A 12,765-nucleotide genomic window follows, 5' to 3' on the forward strand; every position below is an offset into this window, starting at 1 on the left:
TGCAGAGTCCAGCTTCTTGCTAGTTCAATTTAACCTTTGTCTATGTATTTCTATTTTATCCTCCCTTTTACAAAACTGTGGAGCGTTTTTTTAGCGCCATCCATGGTGGAAGCAGCTCTGATACTCAGAATTCTATGAGTGTCAGAGTTGTTACCACCATGGCTAAAATTCACACTACAGTTTTGTAAAAGGGGGAGGGGTTAGTTTGTGATTACATATTCCATACTAGGCAAAGGTGTTTTCTGTGTTCTGTGTGTTCAAAAGACATGGGTTTTTGTTAGGATTTACTGCAGGATTGATCTGTACTAGTCTGGCTTGTTTAGTTTTACAATGGGTGTATTGATGTTGTACTGCTCACTGCAGTATGTAAGATGCTGCCTTTTTCCTAGGTACTCATGTGTGACATGTGGCTTGTTACTAAAAATCATGTTTTTCGTACAGATGGGTGGGTGTCAAAAAAATGATGGGCCCCGGGTGTCACATATGCTAGGTACTGCTACAGTGAGCCAGTAATTTCATTACTATAACATCTCATGACCACATTAGTCTCCAATTGAAAGTGTCGGTTTTATTTACATATGCTAGGTATGCCACTGACGAGAGGAAATGCAATTCTGGACTTGCAATTCTGGAAATGCAATTCTGGACTACAAGGACTGGCACAAAGTATAGAAGTAGAAGGGATGCTGGGACACAGTGATCACAATATGATCCTCTTCAACCTGGACACAGGAACAAAAAAATCGATCCAGAATGACTACCACAGCACTGAACTTCCGAAAAGGGAATTATGAAGGGATGAGAATCATGGTGAGGAAGAAGATTAGGAAGAGGATAAGCACTGTAAATACGCTAGAGCAAGCATGGTCCCTTTTTAAGGACACAGTCACCGAAGCGCAAAATCTATATATACCGCGTATCAACAAGGGTTCCAAGAGGGAAAAGAACAAGGAACCGGCGTGGCTCACTGTAGCAGTGCAGGAAGCGATCAGAGACAAGAAAACTTTGTTTAAGGAATGGAAAAGGATAAAAACGGATGAAAACTGGAAAAAGCACAAACATCAAAACAAGTGCCATAAGGCAGTAAGAGGGGGCCAAAAGAGACTATTTATTTATTTATTCAATTTTCTATACCGTTCTCCCAAGGGAGCTCAGAACGGTTTACATTAATTTATTCAGGTACTCAAGCATTTTTCCCTATCTGCCCTGGCGGGCTCACAATCTAGCTAATGTACCTGGGGCAATGGGGGGATTTAGTGACTTGCCCAGGGTCACAAGGAGCAGTGTTGGTTTGAACCCACAACTCCAGGGTGCTGAGGTTCTAGCTTTAACCACTGCACCACACTCTCCCCTTGAGGAAAAAATAACCAAGGAGTCAAAAAATTTTAAGCCATTCTTTCGACATATTAAGGAGAAAAAACCCACGAAGGAAGCAATGGGGCCATTAAAAGACCATGGAATAAAGGGAGGACTAAAGGAGGGCAAAGCTATTGCCGACAAATTGAACACATTTTTTGCATCTGTATTTACCGAAGAGGATATATCTAATATACTAGAAGCTGACAGGCTATACACAAGAAATGAAGACGGGAAACTGACAGGGTCAACGGTCAGTCTACAAGAGGTATGCAGGCAGATTGATAGGCTTAAAAACTATAAATGCCTCGGGACTGGACGGCATCCACTCGAGGGTAATCAAGGAACTGAAAGGGGTTATAGCTGAACTGCTTCAACTAATAGCCAATCTGTCGATCAAATCAGGAAGGATTCTGGAAGACTGGAAAGTGGCGAATGTTATGTCGATCTTCAAGAAAGGTTTGAGGGGAGATCTGGGAAACTACAGACTAGTGAGTCTGACTTCGGTACCAGGAAAGATGGTAGAGACGCTGATAAAGGACTTCATCATTGATCACCTTGATGGACACAATCAGAGAAGCCCAGGAGCGATTAGCGGAGGGCCAGCGTAAGATGAGGGAACTCCGGGGAGGACTGAGGCAGGATGGGACAAAAGGGCCAGGGAGGGATAGACAGAGGGGAGGGGCAGTGGGAAACTTTAAAAAAACGGACTCTCCCGGCAGCAATTCCTTTTGCAGCGTGCCTGGGAGAGCAAACTCCCGCCCACCCATACCCAAACCTGAAGAAGGAAGGTAGTCGCAGATGGCAAGGATAGTGCTTAAGAAAAGGGGGGGGTAACCTATAACAAGTGGGGAGGGGGAATAGTTGGGTGGGAGATAGGATTGGTCACTCTAAAGTGAGGGCCCCTACCCCCTCATGAATGAGAGACCCCTCTTGGACGGAGGGGCAAGCACAGGATGGACCATCACTACCCCCAATCGCTTGGACGGCGATCAGGGGGGACAGCCAACAGGGCACGGGACGCTTGGACGGCAGCTCGGGCCAAGTGGGAGTAGAGCATTCGCTTGAACGGCAGTGCCTACTTATATGCAGTGCTGATGGACCCCCAGTTTGGGCCCTGCTTGGTAGGGTGGTAGACCCCTCCCCCGAGGGCGAGGTTAGTATAAGTTAGGATGATTTGAAGTACGGTATGTTTACAAGTTTTTGTTATTCCGATGTTATCATATTAATCATGTTATTTATGAACATACATGTGATTATGGTTAATGTTATTGTGTTGCGGCCATGAATAAATAAACTCCTTAGCGGAAAATTAACAATTGTGTCTGCCTCTGTTTGGGGGGGGGGTAAACAGGAGCCCCCGGCGAGGCCTCCATAACCTTATGATGAGGACCAGCTAGCATAGCTTCAGGAAAGGAAGATCTTGTTTGATGAACTTACTGCATTCTTCGAGGGAGTAAACAGGCAGATAGAGAAGGGTAACCCAGTCAACATTGTATATCTAGATTTTAAGAAGGCGTTCGACAAGGTACTGCATGAATGTCTACTTCGAAAAATTGTGAGAGTGATATACTCACATGGATTAAAAACTGGTTGGTGGAAAGGAAACAGAGAGTGGGGGTAAATAGACAATACTTGGACTGGAAAAGGGTCACGAGTGGAGTGCCGCAGGGTTCGGTGCTCAGGCACATACTCTTCAACATATTTATAAATGACCTGGAAATTGGTACGACAAGTGAGGTGATTAAATTTGTGGACAATACAAAGTTATTCAGAGTAGTGAGGACACAGAAGGATTGCAAAGACCTACAATGAGATATAAACGCACTCGAGGAATGGGCCACGAAATGGCAAATGTGGTTCAACATGAATAAGTGCAAGGTGATGCATGTTGAAAACAAAACTCATATGCACGAATACAAGATGCATGGTGCTGTATTCAGAGAGAGCCCCCAGGAAAGAGACTTGGGAGTACTTGCAGACAAGTCAATGAAGCTATCCGCGCAATGCGCAGCGGCGGCAAAAAGGGCAAACAGAATGCTAGGAATGATTAAGAAGAGGATCAGAAACAGATCAGAGAAGGTAATCATACCACTGTACCGGACCATGGTGCGCCTTCACCTGGAATACTGTGTCCAACACTGGTCGCCGTACATGAAAAATGACATAGTACTACTTGAAAGGGTCCAGACAAGAGTGACAAAAATGGTTAAGGGACTGGAGGAGTTGCTATACAATGAGAGGCTAGACGCTAGAGAAGCTGGCCCCTTCTCCCTTGAAAAGAGGAAACTGAGAGGGGACACGATCAAAACATCCAAGATATTGAAGGGAATAAACTTAGGAGAGAAAAAGAGATTGTTCATCCTCTGCAAGGTGGAGAGAAAGAGAGGGCACTCTCTAAAGTTAAAAGCAGATAGATTCCGTACAAACGTAAGGAAGTTCTTCTTTACCCAGAGAGTGGTAGAAATTTGGAACGTTCTTCCAGAGGCTGTTATAGGTGAAAGCACCCTCCAGGGATTCAAGAAAAGGTTAGATAAGTTCCTGCTGAACCAAAATATATGCAGGTAAGGATAGACTCAAATAGGGAACTGGTCTTTGACCTAAGGGCCGCCGCGCGAGCGAACTGCTGGGCACGATGGACCACTGGTCTGACCCAGCAGGGGCAATTCTTATTTTCTTATGTTTTTATGAGTGTAACCACAGGAAGTTGGTATATCAAGTTCCATCCCATATATTTACATCTTGTCACCATACTGGGACACATCTCTCCTCACAGCAACAAAATAAGGGGAAATGTGCATTTTATATTTTATATGTTTTATAGTTTTGTAGGAATCTGCTAAGGTATGTATTGAAAACTACCTAAGCACAAATAGAATTTCTGCAAATTTGGATGTCAGGGATATTTTAAACTGCAAATCTGAGTGCATATTTTTTTAAAAGAAGGACACTACAAATGCATTCAATTAAATCTTTTGCAGTTACTGATTAGAAAATGCCTTCTTATCCTCATGTCTCTTTTTGTGTAGTTAAGGCGAGGATTCTGACCTGTTCCAAGATGGATAACCCTATGAAAATTGCTTTGGGTAATCCATGCAGAGAAGCAGTGCAGAGCACAGATAGTTTATCTTGTATGTTTTCCAGCTAGAAAAAAACAGCTGTCATTCCTATATAAGTTATCTCACTAAAGTTTAGGACAGCTTTGGCCCTTGTGACAACATTTTTCCAGGAAATATGTTGTTTATCTCATTCAAATTGACCATTTTTGCTATACATTCATAGTCATTGGTATTTTTAATTCCACATAGCAAATGTTTGCTATAAATAGCTAAAATACAGGTTAAGTTGATTTTACATTAGATTTCCACAACAATCATGTTATTATCTTTTTTTATGCTCAATAATGAATCTTAAAATAAAACCATAGAAAAATAAATCTTGAAGACACAAGATGGGCAAATACCATAATATACTATAAAGAAAAAAATTAATGTGTATCACCTCATTACTTTCAATCTGAGTGTAAGATTTTTGTCTTTTCTGTGAGATTTTGTATAATTGGCTTATAAAAGAGTTCATGTTATGATCATAGTTCCCAGATTCCTATAACACAAGAATAAATTCAGTGTCAAAGCTTCTGATATCCCATGGTATATTTGCATAAATTTGCATCCTTAGCATATTAAATAATATAATTTGATTGTATTAAGTAGAATTCTAGGCTGTCCTCAGTTTACTTATAGATTGTACCCTAGGGCAATGATAGGCACCTGAAATGTAGGCTAATTAAATACAAGCCTACATTTCAAATAGATGCGGCCACTAAACTGATAGCGGCAAGGAAATCTCTGTACCACGATCAGCTGAGCAGCTGCGGCAGGGAAACACTGCTCTCACAAACATCCTCGGCAGGAGGAATGCCTAATCCCTCCTGCCACCACCCCTGAAAAATCCCCAGCAGGAGGGATGCCCAATCCTTCTTGTTGACACCCTATCCCCCATCTCTCCAGCAGGAGAGATGTCCAATCCTTCTTGCCATCCCCCCTCCCCCCCAAGAAACAATCCCAGCAGGAGATCTGCCCAATACCTCCTGCCAGCACCCCCAAACACATGACCCCCTCAAAACTCTCAGAACCCTCCACCCCTCTCAAACCACCAACCTGACACCCCCAAACCCCCACCCCTACCTTTAAAAGCCCACCCAGACACCAACCCTGGACCATTTTCAGCAAGACCAATCGGAGGAATGCCTACTCCCTCCGGCAGGCAGGCCCACCTCTTCAAAATGGTGGGCCTTCTCCTTACTGATGCATCCTGGGATGCACTGGGAAGGGGCCTAAGGCCCTGATTGGTCCAGGCACCTAAGGTCTTTTCCATAGGAGGGGCCTTAGGCACCTAGGCCAACTGGAATCTTAGGCCTCCTTCCCAATACATTATGAGATGTACTGGAATGGCCTAAGTCTCCGATTGGCCAGATCCCTACGGCCAATCTGAGTCTTAGGCACCTGGGCCAATCAGGGCCTTAGTTCCCTCTCTGCTGCATCCCAGGATGCACCAGGAAGGGGAAGGCCCACCATTCTGAAGAGGCAGGACTGCCGTCTGGAGGGAGTAGGCATCACTCTGGCCAGCCTTGCTGAAAAGGTATGGGGGGTCGGTGTTTGGGGAGGTGTTGGGGTGGAGGGCACTGAATACAGAATCGGGCAGGTTAGGTGGAGTTAGGTGTTTGTCCGTTAGGATAGATGCGATTATGTATAGGATGCTGGTGTGGTATTCTCAGCCAACAGCAGCTGAGACCAGCATCCTATACAGTGTCCTATATAGTGTCCTATTACATGTCCATCACACTTATGCACCCATTACAGAATTGCGCCTAACTTAAAGCTTGCCCTTTCTCCCAATTGTTCCCCACATTCCTTAAGTTAATTCAACTTGTATGTCAACTCAACTTGTACCCCAATAATCTTTTGTAAACCGCATAGAACTTAACGGTATTGCGGTATATAAACTGTTATTATTATTATTATTATTATTAATATAGGCAAGGGTTTTAAAGGCCTACATCAAAGGTACCTATGTCTTTTAGAGAATCACGCCTAATAATACCTAAGTCTTTCTCTACCCCTAAAATGTGCCTACTTTAGTGTTGGGTGCTGATAGGTACCATGTGATAGACACCTATCCTTTGTTGAATCACGCCTAGGAAGATAGGTGCCTATCTCTCAAATTAAAGCTCATCATTAAAGCCAATTTACTAATTAAGTTAGGTGCCTATCTTTAGGCGCCTATTTATTTAGGAGCCTAACTTTAGGCGCCTCATAGAATTTTTCCCTTTACATTTATGAGAGAGGAGAAAGCAGGATATAATATTCCATTCTCAACTATATGTCTATAAGACCAAATTCTTCTCTTTTACCAAAGTGGCCAGGAAACAGTTTGGTTATTGTTGAACTATAAAGGAGCATCCAGTGATTTGCTTCTAGAATTTTTTAAATGAGAAGCGAATCAATAGTATTAATCGCAATGATAGTAGAACTCGCGGCAGTCAATCAGCTAGTGGTTCTGCATGGGCCAGAGCGAAGGAAGGTTGCTCCTGCCGCAGGTTCACCGCTGGACCAACAGGGATTCTAAAGGTATGCGGGGGGAGGCAGGAGAAAGGTAAAAATTCTTAGAATTGGCTGGGACTAGATGTGGGAGGGATCCCTGGTGTACCGCCCCACCACTGGACCACCAGAGATTTAAAAGGTACACCGTGGAGGGGGAGGGAGGTAAAAGTTATTTGAGTCAGTTGGGACAGAAGATGGAAGGGATCCCTCCTGTCTCAGCCCACCGCTGGACCACCATGTCTCAAGGCAGGCCTGGCAGAGACCTGCAACAGGTTCAGGAGGGAGATGGGTCAGCTCTGACCTGAATGTACACCGAGACCCCCATTTTTGGGCCCCAAAATCTCAGTTTATATGTGAGTATATGCAGTATCTAAATGCCTAGTAAACAGGGTTTTAGGGGCAAAAGAAATACATCTCAATGAAGTAAGATAAATAAGATCAGATTCTACATTAAGCTTTAGGGTATGATTATGACTGTAGTAATCAGATGTGGCTATATCTCAGAAAAGCTGCAATATGGTAGGAAAAAAAATCTGAAAACAAAACTCTGCCTTCATTCCTAGAAGCCTTCAATGTTTTTAAGGCAATATAGAGAGGTTTATGTTTCCATAAGTATTGAGGAAGTTTTTGATCAATGATTTTATAAAATGATTGAGGAGCTAATCTGGGTAGCATACTTAGATGATAATTGATCACAGGAATGAGGTTTATTTTGATGATTTTGATGCAACCTACCATGATAAAGTAGGAGGGGACTATTGTATCAATAGAGATTATTTAAGCGAGATAAAATATCATCTAAGTTGATGGACACCACTAGTTCTTTATCCCTATAAAACAATATGGGGTTCATAATCAAACAAAAAAACGTCTAAAAAGTGTCCTAAATACCCATAACCAAAGCTGGTTTTAGATGCATCTAAAACCAGCTTAGGCCTTTCCCCTGCCACTAAACACACAGAGATAAAAGAGGTGTGTTTAGAGGAGGGGAAAGGGCAGGCGGTGGATGGGAGGTGGGCCGACCTACTCCTAGGCGTGCAGCAGGTATAACCAAAACCTTAGGCACTTATACGTTTTTGACTTAGACGAAGTCAAAACGAGTCTAAGTGCCAAAAAGGGGGCCACTGAGCTGATGGTGGCTGCTGCGATCAGCTCAGCGGCCCCAGCAACCTGCCTACCCCCTACAACAATGATCACAGCAGGAGAGATGCCTCATCTCCCCTACCGCGCCATTACTCCTCTACCCGAACTGCTGCGACCCGTGGCAGGAGAGATGCCTAGGCAAACCCCCTATCCCCCACCCCCCACTACAATACGGACAGGAGGAATCCCAGGCCCTCCTGTCCTCGACACAACCCTCCCCAACGACTGCCCCCCGAACCCCCGATCAGCCCCCCCACCAACCCACGACACCCCCAATCCCACCCCCATAACTTTGAAATGTTGGCCGGATGGACGGGCTGGTGCCAAGCCCGCCCGTCCGGCAAGCCAGCCGGCTTCAGAATGGGGCCAGATTGGCCCAGGCAGCTGAAATCCTGCACACAGGTGAGGCCTAAGGCGCCTGTGCCAATCAGAATAGGCCCGGGAGTCTTAGGCCCCTCCTGTGAGCAGGGCCTTAGGCACATGGGCCGGGTTGGGCCCATGTGCCTAAGGCCCCGCCCACAGGAGAGACCTAAGACTCCCGGGCATATTCTGATTGGCCCAGGTGCCTTAGGCCCCACCTGTGGACGGGGGTTCAGGGGGGCAGTCATTGTTGGGGGTTGTGTCGAGGTCAGGAGGGCCTGGGATCCCTCCTGCCCATATTGTAGTGGGGGTCCACCTGGGCAGGAGGGGCTGGACTCCCTCCTGCCCGATCGTGTAGGGAAGTGGGGGGCAAGAGGCCAGGAGGGCTTGGGCTCCCTCCTGGCCTGATCGTAATCGGGAGGAGCCGCGGGTGCTGCGGGGCAAGAGGGCTTGGGCTCCCTCTTGCCCCGATGCTGTGGGGAGTCGGCAGGGCAAGAGGGCTTGGGCTCTCTCTTGCCCCGATGTTGTCAAGGGTTCGGGGTGCTGCCGGGGCAAGAGGGCTTGGGCTCCCTCTTGCCCTGAACATAGTCGGGGGTTTGGGGTGCTGCGGTCCAGGAGGGTTTGGGCTCCCTCCTGCCCGGATTGTTTTAAGGTGGGGGGATTCTGTAGCCGGTGTTGTTTTTGACAAACACCGGTTACAGAATCCAGCTTTTAGGCAAAGGACTGGCTCTTCCTTCGCCTAAAAGCCCTTGTGTTGGACGTTTGGGACTTAGGCGTTTTTTTGGTTCATTATGGGGTATAAGTGTAGACGTCGTGGTGGTCTGGGCATTTAAACAGCTGAATGTAGAGGGAGGCCATTATCAAAAAAGGACATTTTTTTTGGTTATGGACATTTTCCCTGCTTCTGCTTTCAACGTTTAAGGCCTTAGGCCAAAAGGGGACTTAGACGTTTTTTTTTTTTTATTATGCCCCTCCAAACCTAAATACAGTATTTTAGATATGTATTAGTTCATTTGAAATTAGCATTCCCCAGATTAGTCTGCACAGTAACTTTATTTAGAGGCATAGCCTCAGATTTATCCCCGTTGATAAAATTAACCTGCGAACGCACCTCTCCTCCTCTCTGCTCCACTCCGCAAACTTCTTGAAATGTTTGCCAGCATGAGCAGCATCTTCCACCTCCTGACATCACTTCCTGGCATGAGCAGGAGGTGGAAGATGCTGCTTGAACTGGCAAACATTTCATGAGGTACATGGGGGAAGAGGGGCACCTGAGCAGTGTGGAAAAGTAGGAACAATGCCAGACGTCACTTCCCTAGGCACCTCCCTCCTTCACTATGTTATTGATGAGATGACATTGATTTAATGGCTAAATTAATTTCCTCAAGAGTAGAGTTGAAAAATCAATGTGGTGTTAAAGTAATTAATGCGATTAACATGGGCCTTGAGAGGGAGGTTGAGCAGGGCAGCTGTTGGGAGCCCCTGCAGGTGGGAAGTCCTTCTTTTCTTCCCTCTAGGCCCAAAGGCCCCCTTGCCTCACCTTTTAAAATTTAAGGGCATATCTGACATGGCAGCAGTTTTCAAGCAATGGCTGGGTGCTGAGAAACTCCTTCCCTACTCCCCTTCCTCCCTAGTCTGAAGGCTTCCACCTCACCTTTTAAAATTTAAGGGCATTCTCAGCATGACAGTTGTTCTCAAGCACTGTCTGGGCCTCCTCAGTGTTCTTCCTTTAAGACACAACTTTCTGTTTCTAATTCATAAAAACATAAGAATTGCCACTGCTGGGTCAGACCAGTGGTTCATCGTGCCCAACAGTCTGCTACCACGGCGGTCCCTAGGCCAAGGACCTGAGCCCTAACTGAGTCTAGCCTTAATGACGTACGTTCTGGTTTAGCAGGAATTTGTCTAACTTTATCTTGAATTTCTGGAGGGAGATTTTCCCTACGACAGCCTCCGGAAGAGCATTCCAGTTTTCCACCACTCTCTGGGTAAAAAAGAACTTCCTTACGTTTATACGGAATCTATCTGCTTTTAACTTTAGAGAGTGCCCTCTTGTTCTCCCTATCTTGGAGAAGGTGAACAACCTATCTTTATCTACCAAGTCTGTTCCCTTCATTATCTTGAATGTTTCAATCATGTCTCCTCTCAGTCTCCTCTTTTCAAGGGAGAAGAGGCCCAGAGTCTCTAATCTCTCGCTGTATAACAACTCCTCCAGCCCCTTAACCATTTTAGTCGCTCTTCTCTGGACCCTTCTGAGTAGTACCATGTCTTTCTTCAAGTGCGACGACCAGTGCTGGACACAGTAATCCAGGTGGGGTCGCACCATGGCCCGGTACAGCGGCATGATAACCTTCTCCGATCTGTTCGTGATCCCCTTCTTAATCATTCCAAGCATTCTATTAGCCCTTTGCAAAGCCACCACACATTGCGCGGACGGCTTCATTGACTTGTCGACCAACTCCCAAGTCTCTTTCCTGGGGGATTTCTCCAAGTACTGCACCAGACATCCTATATTTGTGTACAAGATTTTTGTTACCGACATGCATCACCTTACACTTATCCACGTTAAACTTCATTTGCCATGTCGAAGCACATTTCACGAGCGTGTTTATGTCCTGTTGCAGCTCTTTGCAATCCTCCTGCATCTTCACTACTCTAAATAACTTTGTATCATCTGAAAATTTAATCACCTTGCTCTTTATTCCAATTTCCAGGTCATTTATAAATATGTTGAAGAGCACAGGCCCAAGCACCGAACCCTACGGCACTCCACTGGTGACGCTTTTCCAGTCCGAGTATTTTCCATTTACCCCTACTCTCTGTTTTCTATCCGCCAACCAGTTTTTGACCCACGTGAGTATTTCACCCTCAAACCCATGGCTCACAATTTTTCAAAGTAGTCATTCATGCGGGACCTTGTCAAACGCCTTCTGAAAATCCAGATATACAATGTTGACTGGGTTACCTTTGTCTATCTGCCTGTTAATTCCCTCGAAGAAGTGCAGCAAGTTTGTCAAGCCCTATCTTCCTTTGCTGAAGCCTTGCTGGCTGGTCCTCATCAGATTATGTCCATCAAGTTGGTCAACGATGTGGTCCTTTATCAGTGCCTCTACCATCTTTCCCAGTACTGAGGTCAGACTCATAGGCCTGTAGTTTCCCGGTCTCCCCTCAAAACTTTCTTGAAGATCGGCATAACATTCGCCACTTTCCAGTCTTCTGGAATCCTTCCCGATTTGATCGACAGATTGGTTATTAGTTGAAGAAGTTAAGCTATAACCCCTTTCAGTTCCTTGATTAACCTCAGATGGATGTCATCCAGTCAAGGGGATTTGTCATTTTTAAGCCTGTAAATCTGCTTGCATACCTCTTATAGACTGACCGTCAACCCAGTCAGTTTCCCGTTTTCATTTCCTAGGTATAGCCTTTCAGCTTCCGGTATGTTGCATATATCCTCTTCAGTAAACACAGACGCAAAAATCATGTTCAGTTTGTCGGCGATGGCTTTGTCCTTTTTAGCACTCCCTTTATTTCATGGTCGTCCAACAGCCCACCGCTTCCTTCACGGGTCGTTTCCCCTTAATGTATCAAAAGAACAGCTTGAAGTTTTTCACCTTCTTGGCAATTTTTTCCTTGTAGTCCCTTTTGGCCCCTCTAACACCTTATAGTACTTGTGTTGATGTTGATGTTGCTTGTGCTTTTTCCAGTTTTCGTTCATTTTTTACCTTTTCCATACTTTAAAAGAAATCTTCTTGTATCTGATCGCTTCTTTCACCGCTCCAGTGAGCCACACCAGTTCCTTGTTCTTTTTCCTCTTGGATCCCTTGTTGATACGCGGTATATATAGATTTTGCGCCTCGGTGACTGTGTCCTTAAAAAGGGACCATACGTGCTCTAGCGTTTTTACAGCACCTATCCTCTTCTTAATCTTCTTCCCCACCATGAGTCTCATCCCTTCATAATTCCCTTTTTGGAAGTTCAACGCCGTGGCTGTCGTTCTGGATCTTTGTTTCTCCCCCGTGTCCAGGTTGAAGCAGATCATATTGTGATCACTGGTTCCCAGCATCCCTTCTACTTCTACGTCTTGTGCCGGTCCTTGTAGTCCATTTAGAATTAAGTCCAGAATTGCATTTCCTCTCATGTTTTCCTTGACAAGTTATTCCAGGAAACAATCGCCCACTGCATCCAGAACTTGGTTTCCCTACTGCAGCCAGAGGTACGTAGGTTCCAGTCTATCCCTGGGTAACTGAAGTCACCCATGATAACTGCATTTCCTCCCTTGCAGTTGTGTTTAATCTCAGCCGTC

The sequence above is a fragment of the Geotrypetes seraphini genome, chromosome 1, assembly GCF_902459505.1.
Source record: "Geotrypetes seraphini chromosome 1, aGeoSer1.1, whole genome shotgun sequence".
Lineage (NCBI taxonomy): Eukaryota > Metazoa > Chordata > Amphibia > Gymnophiona > Dermophiidae > Geotrypetes > Geotrypetes seraphini.